The sequence below is a fragment of the Lolium perenne genome, chromosome 2 (genome assembly GCF_019359855.2).
Source record: "Lolium perenne isolate Kyuss_39 chromosome 2, Kyuss_2.0, whole genome shotgun sequence".
NCBI classification, from domain to species: Eukaryota; Viridiplantae; Streptophyta; class Magnoliopsida; order Poales; family Poaceae; genus Lolium; species Lolium perenne.
The window spans coordinates 25141645-25163900 of record NC_067245.2 but is presented as its reverse complement, the minus strand read 5'-3'; the positions used below and the strand labels follow the sequence as shown (position 1 = coordinate 25163900).

At 46.2% G+C, this 22256-nt stretch overlaps 1 long non-coding RNA gene across 3 annotated transcripts; it reads right to left on the bottom strand.

Moving 5' to 3' along the window:
- Positions 1-370: 370 nt before the first annotated feature.
- On the bottom strand, positions 371-4679 carry LOC127331510 (uncharacterized). Of its 3 annotated transcripts, none has more exons than XR_007869798.2 (3): positions 4128-4645; positions 2164-3679; positions 371-2076 (listed from the first exon to the last, which is right to left on the bottom strand). It is a non-coding gene; the product is annotated as an uncharacterized lncRNA (long non-coding RNA). The 3 variants fall into 3 exon arrangements; XR_007869797.2 differs by having other exon boundaries at positions 2186-3679; positions 4128-4643; XR_007869796.2 differs by having other exon boundaries at positions 371-3679; positions 4128-4679.
- Positions 4680-22256: the final 17577 nt, after the last annotated feature.

The window sequence follows — 22256 nt, the reverse complement described above, 5'->3', positions numbered from 1 at the left end:
CCGAGGACAAATGATCCTTGCTGTGAAAGAACAACATCCTGAAACATTACATTTCAATAGAAAATGAACAAATCCCCCTTAAACAAAACAAAACTGAACGAATGTCTCTTCGATCATACTTTAGTCTGATTTATCTTTTATTTTATTATTATTGGTGGGGTTCGAGTGGCATTTCACCCCTAACCACAACTCATCCGCTGATTCTTCAACATCAGTCGGTTCGGACCTCTGCTTAGTTTCATCCAAGCTCCATCCTGGTCATGGATAGATCACCCAGGTTCGGGTCCATAAGAAGTGACAATCGCTAATGTCTCATGGAACAATTTTTTAATAACCCAGAACATATTTTTTTTATTAAACCAAGCAAACCAAAAAAAAACATACTGATATAAATGTGTAGTATCATTCGAAATTACAATTTACAATTTATCACCCCATCCACGCGGTGAGGCCGTTTTAAAGCAGTTGGATTCAAACAAGGCACTCCTACCTAGGAACCACGATGAGAATCTTCAATACTTCGCCGTCTGCTCACCCTCCATATCAGCAACATTGACAGGCGTTGCATGCAAGTAATAATTGAACCAAACTAAAATCATATAAGGCTTCTCAGCCAACAATACACTCCAGTGGAACTCCTCTACTTCCATCAAATAAATACATTTTGCATATTCTGAAAAGTTTTTAAGACCTAAGATTTAAAAATACACTATGCACAAATTCTGGCCAGATAAAAGTTTTATTCTACTTCCTCGAGCATGCAACTTTCCGTAAGCTCGAGCATCGGAAATTCATCTGCATCATGTTTTTTCACAAAGAAGTTGCACTTCAAGAATTGGGTTGAAAAAAACTATTCATTGCTGATATAGATTTACATATATTATGGACATGAACGAAATTAACTCTAAGGATCTATCACTATAAGAAGAATTTACACATGAAGAAAATTGGTTAGACAATAAAAGATGCCAGGAACAGTAAAGTATATATATCATAGCTAGTCAGAGAGCTTCATCTCCACAACAGAAAGCATGAGTGTGCAAATCTGTAGTCACATTGGTTTGGTTTGGTACTGAAATCGGCATTCCTGAAATTCTTTTCTCATATGGAAGCGGTACACAGAAAATGAAGGTCATGTAAATAAGTATATAAAACTTGAAATCCTATAGGAAGGTGCCCACCGTTAGAAATCGATGGATGAATAAGAAGATGTGCACATATGTTAAACTGGCAAGGTGAACACTATAATTTGAGTCAAAAGAATTTGTTAAAATTCGTAGTACTATACATAAAAGGCCAATTATTAACTGTAGCATTGTGTCATTGGTCTGTACTGATGAGTGAACCATACTTGCAAGAATGGTAAATGGTTTTTTAACACCGCTAACATGTAAAACACAGCTAGCTGATTTGAAGATAATTAAAGAAGAACAAAATCATGTCATCTCCACTGACCAAATTTATATATCAGCAATTAATGCTAAGATGTGGGTCTTTGGCCTGACAAAGTAAAAAATCCTCTCGACATGACATGTGTATAAATTATGTAATTTTTGAAGAGGATAAAATTAAGAAGTGTCAGCAAGAGGTGTGCAGGGTCACCATGAGATCCACAATGCCAATCGACTTAACAAAGAAAATGAACATTGCTGCCGCCACACTGCATATTGAATATTACAATTGTAGAACAACACCCTATTGTATTATTTAGTAGCATGTAATAACAAAAAGTTCCATTTAGAATTTAATTTTACACAAATGGATCTTCCCTAACATTTAAATCATGTCACCAATATATTTAATTTTTTATGCAGCAAATAACTCGTAAACTAACTTTTAAGAACAAAATCTCATAAATTGAACTAAAATTTAATATTTGACCCACCGAATCATAATCAGTTGTGAACTGAACTCCAAACAAACCATACTAAATAATCGGACCAGCTATTTTGCAAAGATGACATGCAGATATAGGCATATCTACTAATACCAGAATTGCAGTATTAAGCTTGTTCAGTAACCTGTATTGTACCTCTTCTTGTTGTGCCTATATGTTGCTTCACTCACTCCAAGACCCTGGAAGAAAAAATTAGAATCAAAATTGGGCTCAGTCACACCAGCGATCAAACCCACAAAATACTCAGTGATAATTGCCAAGCTCACTTTAAAAAGGAAAGCTGCATACTTGACTGACTGTATAGAACCTTTAAGCGCAGCATCAGTGTGCTCAAACCCAATACCGTAGTTGACCTGCCCCTTGCCATTTGTTCCACCTCCTTATCTTTTGCTTATCCCCCTTGACAATTATTATCACCCAAGAATGATCATAACTAACATCAAATGCACACATGAAGAACTTGTGCTTAGTCTCTTGGTTTCCCAATGGTGATTTCGATATTTCGTCATTGCAAAATATAACTTGCACCAGAAGAAATGTGGCCACTGTGAGTCTAAGGATGCATCCAAGCAAATGTTTCTAAACTATCCGTAAAGTAGATACTGTCAGAGTAGTTCATACATTATAGAAAAACTGCAATGAAAAATTGTACATATTCCGAAAACGTAAGCACAAAAATGCACATGTATCTGGTTGCAGCCATACCTCCTTTTTTAAGACTGGCATGCTTAGCAACAATTGAATATACATTCAGGAAAACTGAAACACTCTACCTGCTCTTTCCTCCATCCAAGATCACTTTACTGCATTATCATTTATTCACCACCTTCATGTAGTTCAATTTTTTAAAGATTCAAAGCCTCAAGTCATGTGAACATAAGACAAAGAATATAAATCTGCCCAAATAGCTAGCGTGGGTGTCGTACTTATGTTCCATTAAAACCAGAATTATCGAAAAAGATCTAATTATGAAAAGTTAATGGGAAAAGTAGGCCGACAAATGCTCATGGAAGTAATCTACTACATTATTCAAAACATTTGTACTTCGTTTGGTGGCTTAGAACCAGCTAAGGTCAATCGGGATGAACTAAAATCATGTTATCATTACATGCATAAAAACAATGTATTTCACCGCAACTGAAGATTGCACTCTATATCTTACAATCTTCAAATATACATAGGAATATAAATATTGCAGATCTAGAATTCCACTAATAGTTGTTGCTTGAGAATGATGGAGGATATGTTAATGAACAAACTCCACAACCAAGCACCAGCAGATCTATGGAACTCTCAGTTTATTAATAAAATAGGAATGGCAAATCAATTCACAATGAGATGGTTCATGTCATTGATGACATTACCACATGCAAAACAGGGTACTGCATTCTTGTAGATGAATTGATTATGAATCGAGATACAACAGTCAGTGATAGGGCAACCAGATACTTACTCGTGTTAAAAGTTAAAAAGAATGCTCTTCAGGTTTGTACCTTTTCACATGAACATACTGGTACTCACTACCAAGGTCTCCCTGGGAAGCAGAGACGTCGCATATACGAATCTAAGATATATAGACTTGGTTTGAAAGATAAGCATGCTGAGATTAAATTAGTACAATTGTACAAGAACATACCATTGATGCCTTGGCAACATTGTGTGCACTGACTGATGAAGGCAAGGGAGAGTAGGAGAAAGTGGCACCAATATGGGGGAGGGCACTGAGACCGGCCAGATAAGGTATTGCTGGCCGCAACTACGATGTCCACCTAGGATCTTCACCTGGAGTATATTTGCACATGAAAGCTTTGCTAGGCCAAGTTGTAGTCTTGCAAGTGACAATGGCTGGTTTACAATTTTTCACGGGGTTGGTGACTTTATTCAAAATGTTCTAACTGAAAACGACGGACACATGTAGACTTTGGCTAACTGTGCCCAGGTTTATATTACGTAATAATAGGAATTTATTTGTTGTAGTAATATAACATCAATTGACAATCAGTTATTAACATGGTTGGAAAAAACTACTGTTAATAACATCAATTGACAATCACAGGGTAGCATGGCGTACACTTTGAGTGGGAAATTGACAATTCAAGCATTGTGGTTTACAGTACAATGACTACGGTTCTAATATAATACCAATCAAATTTCAAGATTCAGGAAAAGACAACGACAGATATCATCAGAACACGGCAGTATAGTTCAGAATATGAAAATAAAGAGTCACCTTCAAGGTTTGGAGTGGAGGAGGCGGCCGATCATGCCTTGGAGGAGCTGGACGCGGTTGAGCTGGGTGAACGGAAGGTGTAGCGGAGGTGACGGCGTGGGGCCCTGCCCAAATCCTGGTCGAGCTCGGTGGACGGAATTAGGTGCAGCGTAGGCGACGGCGTGGGGCCCTGCCCAAATCCCGTTGGGCAAGACGTGGTCTGCGGGGTGCCCTGGGATGCGGTTGCCGGCGTGCTGTGCGTCTAGGGTAGTATGTTGACGACGGCGCGTGGTCGGCGTGCTGTGCGGCCAGAGCAGTGCGTCGGCGGCGTGTGCAGCTCTGCCTCGGCGGTGATGCGGCGGCAGCCTCGGCGGGGAATTCGCCTCGTGCGGGACTGCGGGAGGAGTGCGACGACGCCGAACGATGCGGTTGTTTCCGCGAGAGACGGGTTTTTCTTTTTGACAGTTCTGATCGGGCGTGGGATTAGTCGCGTCTAACTATGTTTTAGGCTTAATCTGAACCGGTGATATAGATGAATAGATGGCTGGGATGATTTGGATCTGCCGCTCTAGCTCTTTTAATAGTAGTGTAGATAGATGTAGATGTAGATGTGCCACTTCGACGCCTGCACTGCTTCCCCTTCTGCGCAACTTCCACTCAGCGGCCATGCCAGATTTGGCTAGTCGGCGGCTGGCTTTCTGTGCCATCAATAATAGTGCCTAATCCGTTCTTGTATAGCCAAGCAAGAGTAAAATACACGGTTAGTCATTGAACTTGAGGCGATAGTTCACTACGGTCACTGTACTGTGGAATACCTAATTTACGGTCACTAAATACGTGTGATTGTTCCATCGATGGTCACTCCCAGCGGTATAGCATTGTACTTGCTGATGTGGCGTATTGTGGACCCCATATGTCAGGTGGTTATTATGTTTCACTTTGCAAAAGAACCCCACATCTAGTTTCCGTCAACACAAAGGCCCTCCTCAATTTCACAAAGAAAACCTGCTAAGTAGGTCATACTGACCGGTGGGCTCGCTGGTCAGGGCTTCTTCCCCCTCTCTTTCCACCGATGCACGCCGGCGCGCTGCCTGGCACCTCCTCTACCCCTCCCCAGCTGCAGCGTCGGCCCCTCCTGCCCCTCCCGCGTATTGGCGACGATGGAGTCTGGCGCGGAGCCCTGTCCTCGACCCCAACATAACCCAAGGATCCCGAGCTCACCTGCTGGCCCGACGAAAGGGGAGGAGCCCTCTTCCCGCAGCCCTCCCCTCCCCTGCATCTTCCTAGCCAACTAGTGGATGAAGCACCGCTGACCTCCGCCGGCTGCACCTCCATGCTGCTGCGCCGGAGCTGTGACATGGATGTCCCCGCCTCCAAAAAAATCCCAATCCCACTCACGCCGGACTCTCCACGAGGACTCCCTGCTGCCGCTGAAAATGAGGACGATGCGTATCCGAGGCGCCTGAGCGCAGCACGAGCGGCGTGAAGGCTCACGTCCGCTTGGGGATGAAGTGTTAGAGAAGGAGGGTGCCGACGCATCAATCACGCTGGAGCTCGCTGTGGCATCCGACGCTGCCCAAATCGACAACCACCCCTTCGCAGATGGTGGGCGGTTGTTGCACTGCGGCGGTGGCGGGTCAGGGCCAGGCGGAGGGAGGGGGAGGCGGTGCGCATCGAGGCAGAGAGAGGAGCCGCCCCCTAGCGGTGGCGGGAGGCCGGAAGCGGTGATGGCAGAGCAGGGAGGCCGGCGGAAGCGGTGGTGCTCGGCCCCACAGGCCCTTTTTTTTCTTTCTTTTAGATCGTATTATCTATTTCCTCAACTTTACAATTCAGCCCTTTCTTTTTTTTTGTTAAAATCTAGTGGCAGATAGTAGGCGGCTGACAGTCGGGGTCAACCACATGCCACATGTGCAAATACGGTGCTCTACTACGACTGAGTGACCGTAGATGAACCCCTACAGCGTATTCGGTGACCGTAAATTAGGTATTCCACAATACAGTGACCGAAGCGAGCAAGCGACTCAAGTTTAATGACGAACCATGTATTTTACTCGCCAAGCAACTGCAATACTCCGTCCTCACACATATCCATCGCCGTTGCCATTTTCAGGTCTTCTTTATCCACATATTAGAAGTTGTTCGAACCTTCTATCCCGCCGGCGCCATGGACCGAGATTGGTAGACTGGCACGAGGCCACCCAACTCACCAAGTATGGCACCCTCCTGCCGCCCAACATGATGGTGCCAAAGGGCTTTCTCTATCCAAATGCAAGGAATTCAGCTACAAGGCCTTTCGGAGGCTGCATAAGGAGCTTTGGCTCGACCTGTGGTAGGATGCCGGTGGCACCTACTGGCCAACCTGGTTTCGCGAGGAACCAGAGGCCGCGTTGAACCACTTCAAAGGTGATCACCTGCTGCTGGAGAACAATAAGGCCGAGCGGCTCGCCAAGTAGCATTCATACGGGAGGCCACGGTTGCTGGCATTGTCAACGTCGACATCGATGACGAAGCATCTGAACTGTCGCCGGCACGGGCGCCTGATGATGAAGCCTCCAATGACGAGCCTTCAGATCCTATTAGTTATTTACATGTTTCATGAATAAAATATAATCTTCGTCATGATGAACTCTACTTGTATCTTCTTATTCCTCAAGTTTGTTTCAAAACTACCCTTCATTTTTCAGAAATATGACAGGCTCTAACCCTAGGGCTACCCCTGATCCAGAGTTCCAGACAGACAATCATGGCCGAGCGATAATGAACTAAAATAAATACATTTGGTATCTAAAATACGTCAGCCTGCTGTAGAGATGCCATGGGCGCTGTATCCTGAATGGCCATCCACGCTTGGCTACGCTCCTCTTCAATTATTGCCTGGAGCATCCACATGTTGTAGTCTAGCAGATGATGAAGTCCTGAGAATCAAATTCAGTGATCGAGACTAGAAATATGTTCTGCACTTTACGGATCCACACTTCTGCGAGATTGGAGATAGGATTGTTGCTTTTTACTATATAAGCTCTGCACTTCATGGACCTGGACTGGATAGTGAGTACTGAGTAGTACCTAGTACGTCTTATCAAATATATATTTGCGAGAAATCATAATAATTATTGCCATTATAGCTTGGATGGAGTGATGGAGATAACATGTGGCCATGCGATGTAACAAGCCATCAAACTTTGCGCATGATTGGACAGTATTTTAATCTTGGGTTTGTCTATGTCTTTCAGTTGCAGTATGGAAACATTATTTTTATGGGTGACTGAGGTTTAAAATATTCTCAGTACTATCGAGACATAACAAATTGAGGCCGATGACCAACCCTCTTTTGACATATATTCTCACTTTTAATTATTTATATATGGTCTTAAATATTAATCAATTATTGGTAAGGCGGAGGTAAAAAGAGACCTCATGTTAGTCCACGTCATCCAAATTATAATAGTATTTACACCTTAAAGTTACAACAAGGAGAGATTGTATCGCAACTCACACATCTTCACTTGAAAGACTAGCATAGATAAATTAATGACAAGATATTTTATAAGTTTCGATTTTTCAAGACAGTCACAAGAAAAATTACATAAACAGATTAGTTGAATAACCGGTAAAACTTTCTCTAGAAACATAACATTAGTCCACATCATCCAAATTCTCATATTATTTACACCTTAAAGTTATAGCTAGGATAGATTTAACAAACTATTATTAGTCACTTAGCTTGTTTGACACAGTTTGACATGATTACTATTGATTATGTCACGTCTAAAACATGGAGTCCTGTAATTGCTAAAAAAAATCAAACCGTTATACCCTTACTGGTTCTTGGTAGTTGCCAAGATTTAAAAAAACATAGCGTGACCACCAAGCATATTCGTAGACATTTTGGGCACCATGTTGTATGGTTTTTCTTTGGAATATTAAAGGGTTGCTCGCATGGGTTCCTGGAGGGTTTATCCATTGGGCCTTTTCTTGTTTTAGTTCGTTCGTTTCGGTGTAGTCGATCAATCGGAGGTCATGACCAAAATGGCTAAAATTGATCTTTTCTAAACTGTGAACTGATTTAAGCACCGAATTTTATGTCTTCGATTACGTTTGGTTATTGGTTTTCAGCTTTTTTTGCCCACCCCTAGCTGGAACGTGGTGGCAGCTGGCTAGGCAAAGACATACTAGGATATTGGTGTTTAGAAGGAAAAAAAGACAATAATTTGATCATGATTATATGTTTGAAGGATTAAGTATATAAAATGAAAACTTTATTTGATTCCCATCAGATCTACACACACACACGCACAAAATGCATATAGAATGAACTTCAGGATTTATAACACTATCACATTATCCGCACTATCGACGAGAACATAGCTCGCCCGGAAAATGTTAGTTCTAAATGATAAACAAGGAGCACAATCAACACAGATTCTTGCAAGCGATGAGAAAATCCCATAACTGAAAGAACATTTTGGTGTAATAAGTCACAAGACATCAAACATAGGTTTTGATCAGCGATGAGCTCAGAGTATAACCACCATACTAGCCATTCAAATACATGTCCAGTCCCGGCCCAGCCATCAGGCCTCTATTTCAAGCCCAAGCGGCCAACCCCGTCAGAGGAACAAGTGTATCGGGCTTCAGGCCGCCGACCGGGCCTCTTTCCTGTTTTGCACATTTCCGGGCCTCTTTCCTGTCTATCATTTTGCATTTTTGCTCCATTAGACCAGGGGTGGTTAGTGTGTGTGGCTTGTATTAGCCAGACCGGCTAGTACGTGGTGACAATGACCTCAGCCCTCGACAATGTGGTGTGCACACTGTCAAGGTCTCACAGTACGATTGCTCACGCGTCTCCTTCTGGCAAATAAATTCAGGTGAAAACGACATAAAATGATCCAAAGCTCAACGTACGAGACATTACCTTTTCATTCAAAGACGTGCATGCTCCACCAAAGGTTGCGAATTCGAATAGAACTTTTCAGGCTGCAGAAGTAGCTTTCAGCGAGTTAAAGAAGTGAATGAAATGGCCTTGTAATTAAGTTAGTAAGCCGCGACGCCGCGGAAGAAAGAAGAAACTAACAAATTGCTAACACGGCCGGGCCAGCTAGCTTATTTTGGAATGTGACTTGTGTGAGTGTGTGGGGCTAGCTATCAACTCCCCTGTCACCAGCCATCTGAACGGTGGTGATGCAAGGAACGTACTAGCACACCTCATGTGAAGTGGTGTTTTCAGATGAAATTCCAAGGAGCGTATCACATGGTGACAGGGCAATCTGCTGAATAATTTGATGTTTTGGAGTTGATGAACCTACACATTGCTGACTACCCAAGTCTCCAGATTTATACCTATACGATTTTTCTGTTGTAAGGACAAGTTAACAATCTCTTTTGTGTGACCATGTGGTAAACGTGGTGAGCAACTAAAACAATTGTTAAACAAACAATCTCTTTTGTGTGAAAAGTACGTATGGTGACACTTCGAGCAGCTGGAAGTCGACAGATATGGGATTATTTTTCTATAGCAGAGATCACCAATGCGATCCAGTTTACAGGCAAAAGACAGGAACCTTTAAAAAAAACGGTGTACCTACTCTTATTCTGAAAAGTTGTGAAGCCTTCCTCTTGCGAAAAGGGAAACATACATGCAAAATGGCAATGCCACGAACTACAGGCTCATGCTTTACATGACGGTAGCATAATGTAGTAGCAACCATCAAAGGGATAGAGATTTTTGGCTCCTGGCACCAGTGCTCCTGCCATTTAAAAAAATAAAAAATCACACTTATGTGTTTCAAAAAAAATTGGAAAAAAATCATGGTGTAGCGAATGAACTATCCCATAAACGTGCAAAATTTCAATTTTAAATACAAAATATTCTGGGCTACACAAAAATGACAAACATGTGGATCTGGGTATGCATATTTTAAATCTCCAAATCTCAACAAATTTTGTCATTTTTTTGTAGGGTAAAATATAAAGAATTTCATATTAAAATTTTACAGGATTGTAGGCTACGTCATTTACTATGTTCAGATTTATTTTCAGATTTTTTTGAAACAAATATGTATGATTTTCTATTTTTTTTGAACAGCAGGAGCACTGGTGCCCAAGAGCCAAAGACACTTTTCGCCATCAAAGACGCTCATCCGTGAGACGGCGAGAGCCATAACAACATCCCTTATCCTGAATCTATCAACCGGCCGACGAGCTGTAGATAACAGTATCATGCTCGAAAAACACCATGAGTTTAGCTGAAAATAATAAGAGGAAGAGGAAATTAGTCATGTCTGACAGAGATAGCAGGAACAAATACAAGTTTTTCTTTCATGGGAACACCGATTCTACTTCTGTTTGAGAGGAAGCAGGGAAAGGGTAACATGGGAACACCGATTTTATTATTTTGAAATATGAACAATTTCCAAATTTCAACATGTTTTGAATTTGAATAATTTTCAATAATTTTTGAATTTGAACAATTTTCATATTTGAACAATTTATGAATTTCAACAATTTTTGAATTTGAATGATTTTCATATTTGAACAATTTTCAAATTTAAACAGTTTTCAAATTTAATAATTCTCAAATTTGAACTTTTCTCAAATTGAACAAAAAACATACAGAAAACAAAAAGGAAACAAAAAAGAATAATGAAACAGAAAAACAAATAAAAAGAAAAAACCGAAATAGACAACGAATAAGAAAAAGAAAAGCTAAATGGGCCAGGCCCAATACCCGACCAGGGTGGGCGGTGGCTCGTAGGCACCGACCTGGTCGGTGTATACGAATGGCCCACTGACACTGCTTCTATAGTAGCTCTGTGTTTAGGGGACTGATAAGCAGGCCATAAGGCCGACATGCCTCGAACAGATTTTTCTGGGTTGGGGCGCGCGTTACCATGGGGTGGAGGACTGGCGACCTGGAGGAAGCACCTCACCACGCGGACCCGTCCATTTGGCTCTTCTTCCAATTCCCAAGAAAATTTAGCCCTTCTTCATATCTTTTTTAGTTTTTGTTTTCCTTTATTCCATATTTTTAGAATTCTCTAACCTATCAGTTTTCTTAGAGTAAACTCCACTTTTAATCCTGCAGTTTTTTTTAGTGCAACCATGTATTTCATTAATAGAAAATTAAGTTAAGTGAATAAACAAACATGAACACTAAGAGATAGACCATGAGAAAGAGTTGTCCTGAAAACTTTGCAGATAAAACCCTAATAAATAGAAAAATACAGAATCATTCCTATGGTTTCGTGCAGTCTCCGAATCCAGCCACCCCCAAACTCCAACACCGCCTAGGAGCACGTTTGAATAGACGTTGTGGCGCTTCCACCATCACTAGATCCAAAGAAGCACCATCACCAACAAGGCTTTATGAGTCGATTAACATGCCCGCTACAAGATGGCCCGCCAACGGGGGACGTTCATGTGCTACCTTGGACCAAGATCCATTGCATCATATCGACGAAATCGAAGTATAATGACAAATCCACCACCTCCAGACTGACATTTCCCGCTCCAGAGCATCCAACTCGCCCCGTCCCCCAGCGCAGCAAAGGACAACGACGAACGCCAGCGACACACTAAGAAATTGGTCTCTACAGATCTAAAGAACGGCGAGAATACCAAGTTGCCGATCTGAAGGATCAACACGCACATGTTGCCATCAACTCCGAGATGACACTGTGAATGTCATCGCTGGTGTGTGGGTAGAGTTGAGGCAGGATTTATTCACCGTGCACCGCTCCCACCACCCCAACGATGCACCCTCCCTTCTACCATCGAGGAGGCAATAAGAGGGAGAGGGGACCAACGGCCTGGCCGGTGGAGATGGGAGGGAGTTGGGTTGCACCCTCTCCTATCGCGTATGCGAGGAAGAATAGGCGAAACAGTATTAGGATTGTTGATGTCCTACTGCAGCGATTGTTTTTTATCTTCCAGTTGTGCATTTGTTACACATATTGCGCCTCTTCAGTGGAATGTGGCGACCCGGACCCGGTAATATGATCCAGAGTCTATGTGCATCCACTATATACTAGTCCCAAGGATTTGCTAATACACATATCCACGAGATAAATATCACAAACATATCATCATTAAAACCCATCAAATCTGAATAAATATTTATTATATAAATGCCCGTAGGGCAAAATGAACAACCGAAGATAAATAAAGTGGTAGATCCAGCAAATGTGCCACAGGCAATCGACTGGAGTATCGTGACCCTAACATAATATCTCACTCGTCCCATGTTTAATAAATAATTTTTATCAACTAATATAGGGCTAGACGCCACATAGTCCATCTAACGAAGTTGATTAGTTACCTATGAACGACACATGAGCACAGAACCTTCTCCAAAATTCCACCTATGATCTACACAAGAACATGGGGTTTGAAATTCATTTATGTTTAGTAAGAAAAAGTTGAGATCGAAGAGATATATTCAAGTTAAGTTTACTTAGTCTCGCCCTTAGCTGTGCATGGCTAATCGAGTAGTTCTACACCATGCAAGGATTGCACACGTTTCCCACACGGCACAACCTGAAGGTCATGCCAAGGTATTTACTGAATGGCTAACTACTTATTTCTAGGTACGCCTATTCATAATAGAGACAAAGTCTCATATCGATGGTGATCCTTAAGTACGTTCTCATTAGATAGTCAACCAAGCCAGAGCATATAATGATATGTGGCTGCGAAACAACTGAGCAAGTGTAAACATGAATTTTAACTTTTTGGGGTGTCTGGGTGGCGGACCCGGCCAATTTGAGCACACAGCTGAACATGCGATGACCCATCATAGCACTCCATCTAGGATGAAATAATTTTCCATTTTTAATTTGATAACATATTTCACAAACCACCTTTATTTCATAAACATTATTTGAGTGGACCCCCATCATGTTTTATGTAGCATTGTAGCATGGCGTTTTACATAAGGTGACAAAGTGGGGTGATAATTCTTATGGCTTATTCTACCATGGGACATAGCTAAAAAAACATCGCCATTTTAAAATACTCGAGTTACAAAATAATAAGCATCGCATGCATCCCTACTTTCACAATAATCAAAGTAGAATATAAAAATTAAATGAGACAAAAACATGTAGGTGCAATTTTCCTTTTGATTCATGAAGTATTTAACCTTTGTCAACGTAGTACTACCCTTTCGCAATTCTCCGTAATCTATACGTGAAATCAATCTATACCTAATAATAAAGAAAATAAGGTTTCGTAGTTTGGTCCGTCATCTTAGTTTCGTCCGTACGTTTGTCCGTTCGATTGATCGTAAACCCCAAATCAATCGGTAGATGTGAACGCCTGGGACTCTGGGAGGGAAGTCCTAGAACAGCACGACTATGTTGGCAGCCTAGAACGTATCAGATCAAGAGAGAAAAACACACTACATATCAGATCTCCTCGCGTCGATCCAATGGAAAAAAGAGTCCAGGTTGATCCACAGATTGCGGCGCGAATACTCATATATATTTAGCTGGATAGAGGCTCTTTCAGCACAACATTAGCCCGTCCACCGCCGCTCGCGGACTCCACCTGTTCGGCCGCCTCCCGCCCGTACGTGCGCTTGACGGGAGCCGGCATGCACGCCACAGCTCGTTTGTCTGCCGCCGCTCGCCGGTGCGCTGAACGGGAGCCGGCCTGTCCGCCGCCGCTCGATAATGCACTTGATGGGATCGGTCGCGGTAGAGGGATTGGCTCTGTTTCTTGATCAGGTGCAGCTCTGTATTGATCCATATCAGCTTATATCTGGCGACGGACGGGAGCAACCAGTAATCTGCCATGCTGTTAGCACTTCATCAATCAGGTCGAGCATCTCAAATTTGAGACTACTGGGCAAGGTTGAAGATCAAAATTTTATCTTCGCTAACATCAGCCAATTGATGTTGAAGAGCCTAGCCCCGCATCCCGGAGCTCCGCCCGTCGGGGCCCTCCACGCGCGCCTGCCCGGGGCGTCCGCCGCAGCCAGCTAGATGATTCCGGCGGCCGCGCGCGTGCATTGCTAGCTAGATGATTCCGGCGGCCGCGCGCATTGCTAGCTAGATTGATTGCAGCGGCCGCGTGAATGGCCGTGAGTGCATACTAGCTTGCTTTTTCTCTCTTATCTGTGGCCTGTGTAGATTTGTGAAATTTAGTTGATTTTTTCAGATTTATTTGTGGGCTGTTTAATCTTTTTTGATGTATGTATGTTGAAGAAACCTGTTTGTGGAGCTCTATTTTACAGCCTCTGGCGAAGGGCTCGTTTTTAGCTTTTTAGTCGCGCTGTAAAATAGAGCCTCTGCTGAAGCTTGGGTCGGTTTCGCGAGCTATATCCGGATGAAGCGCGCTGTAAATGACTTTTACAGCGCCAAATTTTAGAGCCTCTGTTGGAGATGCTCTTACACGCCATCGTCTGCTGCATACTGATGCTTCATGCGTGTTCTTCTTGCGATTAAGATGATGAGTCTTGCTGCATTAGCCTTTCTTAATGGAGGTCAGTCAAAGACATCGAACGGGCAACAACATGCGATTTCAATGCTTCCCTAATTCAACTGGCCGTTTGGTTTATCTGATTGATTAAAATCAAAAGGATTTCTCTCTTCGTCCATCGCGTTTCTTGGTTCGTCCATAGTGGTCCGTAGGCAACCACCGAACAGGTCTCTGCAATCAGAGGGGGGCAGACGATCTCTTGGCCTCCCGGACGTAGAATTACTCAGCTACCAAGATCGATGTTCTCCAGCCTCACCGTCAGCCCACCGACAAGGCGGCCGTCGTATTCATGCGTCCCATCATAGCAGGAGGTGGCGCCCGCCAATGTCAAGCCGCTCAAGGGCAAGCGCCGCCGCAAAACGGTCTGTTTCATCGAGTTTGACGGGGCACCCATGGCACTCCCTATCGATCTCTGCCTCCAGGAGTAAAATTCTACAACAGGTCCCTTTAATGTGAAGTTGTCGAATCATCCATATAGCTCGGTGGAGTTTGCTCGCCACCAAAGCTCAAAATCATACGTCAAAACGCCGGATCGGACTCTCGTTTGTCCGTTGCTACGTGTCTTGCTCGCAAAAGCATATGAGTGTGCATGTAGGCCATGCTACGATCATCGCTACACTGGCGCTATGCGGCAGGGTGAGGACCTGAGGAGAGGAGTGGACGGAGTACCTGCGGTGCAGATCTCGACCTTTGGGGAGTGGGGACTCGTCCGTATTTGACAGAGACGACACACTCATGCTCAGCGCGTTGGTCGTCATAGCAGGGCAGGGCAAGTACTCCCTCCCAAACATCTCTAGCGTGGGCAACAAATTAGAGCATGCATATCAGTCCAGCCCGCTAGGAAGTACAACTTTTGGTTGAAAGAGCGTACTACCTAACCCGGTAATACCCGATTGCAATGCTAAATATTCCATTGTTTCGTGTTCAGCGTAGTTATGATTTGGACCGTTATAAGTCACAACTGAACCATGTTTTATTCAGCACCGCTCCTTTCACTCTTCTGTTTTTTCAGGCCAGAGTTTTGTAAGTTTTTGTATCCTCACTTCCTGACACGAGTTACCACATGTCATCGATATAAGACTGGGTTGTGGTTTATTAGGTCCAAAGACGCACCTGGTTTGATCTGATCGATTATTTCATGTCCTAGAAACAAGTTCTTTAGTTACATGTGACGCTATTTTATAAGAATTTTGGCAGATATACTGCCTCCGTCCATAAAAAGATGCCAAAATTTTCTTTAAATTCGGATATAACTATACACTAAAGAGTGTCTAGATACATCCAAATTTAATCAAACTTTGGATATCTATTTATGGCCGGAGGTATTACATTTTATGGTTTGCAAACTCTTCCTATTGTTGATTTCCAATTCGCTGGTTAAAAATACATTAGCATATATGCATATTTCGACCTTTTGATGTAGTATATGTAGCAGGGTCGTGCTACCGGGTACTGCATGTTTGATCTCTAGCAGGGACAGCGATGTCATTGATTTCAATGTATGCCCATGTTTGATCTATGGAGGACTGCGTCGTCATCAAGTTTGATTTATGCATCGGAGATCTTACTTTGTGCACCTTCGTGACGTAAAAATATTTTTCCCCCGGTGCAACGCACGGGCATATTTCCTAGTCTATATCTATACCTAATAATAAAGAAAATAAGGTTTCTTGTCGGTCCATCTGTTTTTGCCCCTAATTTTCGACTAAATTACAGCATTGCCACCGCTTACGTGAGAAAAACGGTTCGTACCCACCGTCCCGGGCTTTCTTCGTATGTCGTCGCTGTCCACCGTTAAAACGATTAGCGGTGGAAGAAAATCCCCTGCCTGTTCTCCTCGAGACCCGATCTGCTACCGAATCCCCTGTGCGGCCAGGTTCCTCGCCGCTGGCACGACTCCCACCACAGGCCGCTGCCGAACCACCATGGGCACTGGCTGCCGCGTGATCCTTCCGCCGCTGGCAGGCATACCCGGAGCCCCATCTCATCTATTCAACGCCGCGCGCGGTACGAATACCGGAATAAAGGACGAGGGCGTGGTCATGGTGTTCGGCCTCGCGTCCGACCGGGAGACTACGTGATTGATGGATCCGCACGGGTGCAGCCATGGCATGACGGAGTGGATCAAGGAATGTTCGTGAGCAGCGGATTCGATGTGGAGAGGAATCGGGAGTGGAGGTATTGGGTGTTGGTTGTGCACTTGTGCTTCTGCTTATGTTCGTATCAAATCTGGTGATCGCAGGTGTTAGTACGACTGTGCCGATTGTACTGCAGATTGTTCGTCCAATGACTTTTTCTGTTTCAGCAAGCGAATGCGGCAGGACTAACTTTGTTGCCCAAATAAACATCTTAGAAATTACTGATTGGACCTTGATTTTCGAGAGTGGATTTCAAGGACGGAAGTGCTATAGGTTTCCCCAAATACTTGGTCATGCAAAAGAACTTATCGATTAGCGTGTTTTGATGTTACTTGGCATTCGACAAGATTTGGGCAGCTTTTGCAGTGGTTCGGCTGAATCCTCGAGCTAGCTAAAATGAGCCTACAAAATTAGCATCCATGCATAATCCGTGACCCCGTAAGGTTGTTTGTGGTTGCACGCTTAATTTTAGCATAGCACCTTACTAAGTTTTAATTGCCCACACCACCCCCACCATGCAACACCGCCTCCCCACTCGTTGCACACCTGAACTTCATTTTCAGCAATCTTTTTTTCTAAGAAAAATAAACTTCGCCACATATAAAACAAAGTCACCGACCAAAGAAAAAGAACTGACGCGATGGAAAAAGTGCAACGCATGACCAAAAAAATATATACTTCGTGGCAATCTTTTCATTCATTGTTTTGGCGCAATTTATTTACATTTTACATCATGGAATAATTGCAGACAATGAAAGTTGCATTGCTAATTTATCTTAGAACAATATATCACATGACACTCTACTAAAGATGAATAGCTGTGTCAGCAGACAGTATATCTCGGCAGCCTAATATCTGCTGAGTAAATTGCTGAAACATGTCGATCTCTCAGAGATCTCACATCAGAACGTGATAGGGCACACACCTCACCTCAGAGTGTAGGAAGGTCTATTGGCTGCATAACAAGTGTCTCAAGGAACCGTAGCAACGCACGGGCATATTTCCTAGTCACAACCTAATAAACTCCAAATTAAAATACAAGAACCAAAGACAAATTCAAATATCACAACACATAAATATTTCCAAGAAATGCATATGATAACATGGTTCTGTGGAATTTGGTGAAAGAATTGGGTCTATTTGGATGAAGGAGAAAAGGGATATGATCACCCAAAGATTTGATTCGACTTCAAAATCAAAATTAAATTAGTAAAAATATACATAATATTAGGATTGGTTGTATGACCGATAGTCTTTGAACCTAGTGTCGGGGGGAAGACCCCGGGTAGGGCAATGGACGCGGATTAGCCGGCTGGCCACTAGCCGGCTCGCGGCAAAGGCCGGCTGAGGAGCAGCCGGCTGGAGCCGTGGCCAGCTGGTCCGGAAGCCGGCTGGCTCTAAGTCCTAGTCGGCCTGGCTACGGCTGCCAGCGCTGTAGCTGGGCCGGCTTCTACAAGCCATATCCGACTGGAGGTTTGTACCTCAGACCGACTCGAGGCTGGCGAGTCTTGCACAGGAAAGAACTGGGTAGGTGGTCCGGGTTCGCAGGTCCACGCTGACCTCATCTCCCGTAAAGCGCGGGGCACTGTGGAGCAACAGTGCCACGCGCCGGACAGGCCATCATGGCCTACGACGATCCGTACCGGCTACAGGGCATGATGGCGACAGGGACGCTTCCTCTCCATACCGCTGACTCAGGCAGCCGGATGGGACAGGCCATGAGGCCTCAACGGCTACTGACGTCAACGCCTCGGGAAGGAGCGGAAGCCGGAGCCGGCCAAGCCGGCCAGTAGACTATAGGGTCTTTTATGTAAAGTGTCGGCGCCTATATAAGCCGCACTACCCCCTCTCGTGCAGGGGATCGATCATCCTCACTTCATTCCACCCTTAGCGCTGCCCTGAGAGAGAGACCATCGTCTTCCTTAGCCTCCCAGGAGCAGCCGGACACAGCTCTAGGAGCACCATTGTATTGTGTGATCATCATATACACTCATAGCAGGAGTAGAGGTGTTACCTCCATCGGAGGGCCTCGAACCTGGGTACGTCGCCGTGTCGCTCGTCCACATACCCGCATCCAGATACCGCTGTGAGATCACCTAGGAACCACTCTCTTTAGCCACCCTATGGCATATGCCGTGACGATACCACGACATTTGGCGCCCACCGTGGGGCCTTCAGCGTCCTCGGCCGGTGTCTTCATCCGGACGGGCCTCACCATCACCACCGGCGAGCGAGTCGCTTCAGGCTTGATCTGGAGATTCGGCTCCCTTGACTGCGTCAGCGACAACGCTGGCTGCTTCGCCGACCGGCCCTTCCCTGCCGCCGGCAACATCATCTCCTTCGGCGGCCACGACAGTCTACGTCGCCACCGTCGCACCGCCGCGCTACCCGCGGCAGGTCCTGCGCTGCGCGAGTCCTCCTCCGCGAGCCGGCTCCAGCAGCGTTCCCGTCAGCCCCGCCGTCGTGCAAGTCATGATGGCTGGCGAGGAGCCCCCCGTGAAGTCCACTCGCGTTCGCGGCCCCAACTTGGAGCGCAACGTCGACCCCAACGCATCCGGCTCGGGCCCAAAGGCGCCCCCGCCACCATCCCGGCTGGACGAAGTCCGGGCCAAGCTGAGCTCTCCGCTCACAACAGGCGGCGACGCCGCCACCGTCGAGGCGGACCTGGAGGCGCATCGCCAGCTCCTCCTCGCGGCATCGAGGAGCTGGCCTCTGCCAAACGCCAGCTGGAAATCACCCAGCGCGAGTACGAGCACGCCCATGGCTTCACGCCAGGCGGCAACAATCCCAGCCGAGCCGGTATGATCCGCCGGCGAGGAGGCGGCCTAGGCGCCGAGATCGAGCGCGACGGCGCGGAAGCGCCGGCTCCATCCATGGAGCTACCCGTCTACAACACCCCCGACAAGAACATCCTCGCAGCCGAAGCCGCTGCCAAGGAGCTGAGCCTCCTCGAGGGAGAAGAGCTGCGCCGCCAGACGCATCGCGTAGCTGACCTGTGCCGGGCTGCGGCTGAGTAGACCAAGGACCCCAGGTACGGTGCTCCCAAAGCTCCTCCCGTCCGCGCTGCTGCAGGCAACAGCAAGGACCCCCACAGGGACACGGCCGAGTCCGCCTCGCCAGCGCCAAGCCGGCGCAAAGACTCCTGCGCCACCCACGCAGGTTCAAGCCGGACAAGCCGGCTGGACAGCGGCCACATCGGTCGCAGCCGGCCACCACCAAGCCGGAACCAGGAGCATGACTCCGAGCAGGCGGCGCCAAGGCGCCAGCACCGGCCGGCTCCAGAGCCAACCGGCACCCGCCAGCCGGCACGTTCCCGGCTGGGCCCCCGCATCGAGCCCACCGACGCCAGAGACCGCCTCGATCGGCTGGTCGAATCCCGCATCGCGGAAGAAGAGGGGCCGGCTTGCCCCAAGTGCTTCGGGCCCCGCATCGCCAACGAGCCCATGATGGACGGCTTCCAGCTCCCGCGCGACACACCCAAGTACGACGGCACTGCCAAGCCGGAGGACTGGCTGCTGGACTACTCCACCGCAGTCGGCATCTCCAGGGGCAACAAGCGCTGGGCGGTGCGATACTCCCCCCTGATGCTAGTCGGCTCCGCCCGCACCTGGCTCAATAACCTGCCAGCCGGCAGCATCAACGGCTGGCTTGATTTCGAGGAAGCTTTCATCAGCAACTTCACCGGCACCTACCGCCGGCCGGGTCGCCCCCAACAGCTAGAGATGTGCAAGCAGGGCCCGGACGAGATGGATCGCGCGTACCTGACGCGTTGGTGCGAGACGCGCAACTCCTGCGAGGGCGTGCACGAGATCCAGGCCATCAGCTTCTTCATGGGCGGCTGCCGGCCCAACACCATGCTGTGGCACAAGCTGCGCCGCAGCGAGCCTAAGACCATGGCCTCCCTCATGGCCATCGCCGACAAGTACGCGCTGGCTGAAGAAGCCGGCAAGGCGCCGACTGAGCCAACGCCGGCTCCCTCCAGGCGGGACCACCACAAGTCGGCCGAGCACAAGCCGGCAGAGGGCGCCTCTCATGGCAGCCGGCGGGACAACTACCGCGGTAAGCGGCACAGCGACCAGCCGGACCGCCGGTACGGCTCTGCCCATGTGGCAGCCGTGTCGGACAGCGCGGCAGGCGGCAGCCGCCGCCAGAAGCAAGACCGGCAGTGGAAGCCGAAGTACACCTTCGAGCAAATGCTCGACTCGCCGTGCAAGTACCACAGCGGCAAGAACCCCTCCAACCACACCATCCGCGACTGCCACTTCATGAAGCGGCTGACCAGTGGCGAACCTCTCCCGCCTCCACCCCCGCCCCTCTGATGTCTACGGGTGCTTCTATTCTTGTAGACAGTGTTGGGCCTCCAAGAGCAGAGGTTTGTAGAACAGCAGAAAGTTTCCCTTAAGTGGATCACCCAAGGTTTATTGAACTCAGGGAGGAAGAGGTCAAAGATATCCCTCTCATGCAACCCTGCAACCACAAAGCAAGAAGTCTCTTGTGTCCCCAACACACCTAATAGGTGCACTAGTTCGGCGAAGAGATAGTGAAATACAGGTGGTATGAATAAGTATGAGCAGTAGTAACGGCACCAGAAAAGTGCTTGGCTGCCCAGGACTGGCGTGTGGTTGATGGTGGTAATATTGCGGACAGTATAGATGCAGTAGAACAGTAAACAAGCAGTGATAGCAGTATTTAGGAACAAGGCCTAGTGATCATACTTTCACTAGTGGACACTCTCAACATTGATCACATAACAGAATAAATAGATAGATGCTAGACTCTACACTCTCTTGTTGGATGATGAACACCACTAACTGTGTAGGATTACACGAACCCTCAATGCCGGAGTTAACAAGCTCCACAATATTCGATGTTCATATTTAAATAACTTTAGAGTGCACGACAGATCAACATAACCAAATCAAGTACTAACATAGCATGCACACTGTCACCTTCACGCTATGAAACGAGGCATAGATCACATCAATACCATCATAGCAATAGTTAACTTCATAATCTACAAGAGATCACAATCATAGCCTACGCCAAGTACTACACGATGCACACACTGTCACCATTACACCGTGCAGGAGGAATAAACTACTTTAATAACATCACTAGAGTAGCACATAGATATATTGTGATACAAAACACATTGCAATCATAAAGAGATATAAATAAGCACTTCACTATGCTCTTCATAACAGTGAATAAGTATTCTGTGAAATATAGCCTAAGAGACCCACACAGTGCACACACTGTCACCTTTACACACGTGGGACAAGGAGTCTCCGGAGATCACATAAGTAAAATCCACTTGACTAGCATAATGACATCTAGATTACAAGCATCATCATATGAATCTCAATCATGTAAGGCAGCTCATGAGATTATTGTATTGAAGTACATAGGAGAGAGATTAACCACATAGCTACCGGTACAGCCCCGAGCCTCGATGGAGAACTACTCCCTCCTCATGGGAGCAGCAGCGGTGATGAAGATGGCGGTGGAGATGGCAGCGGTGTCGATGGAGAAG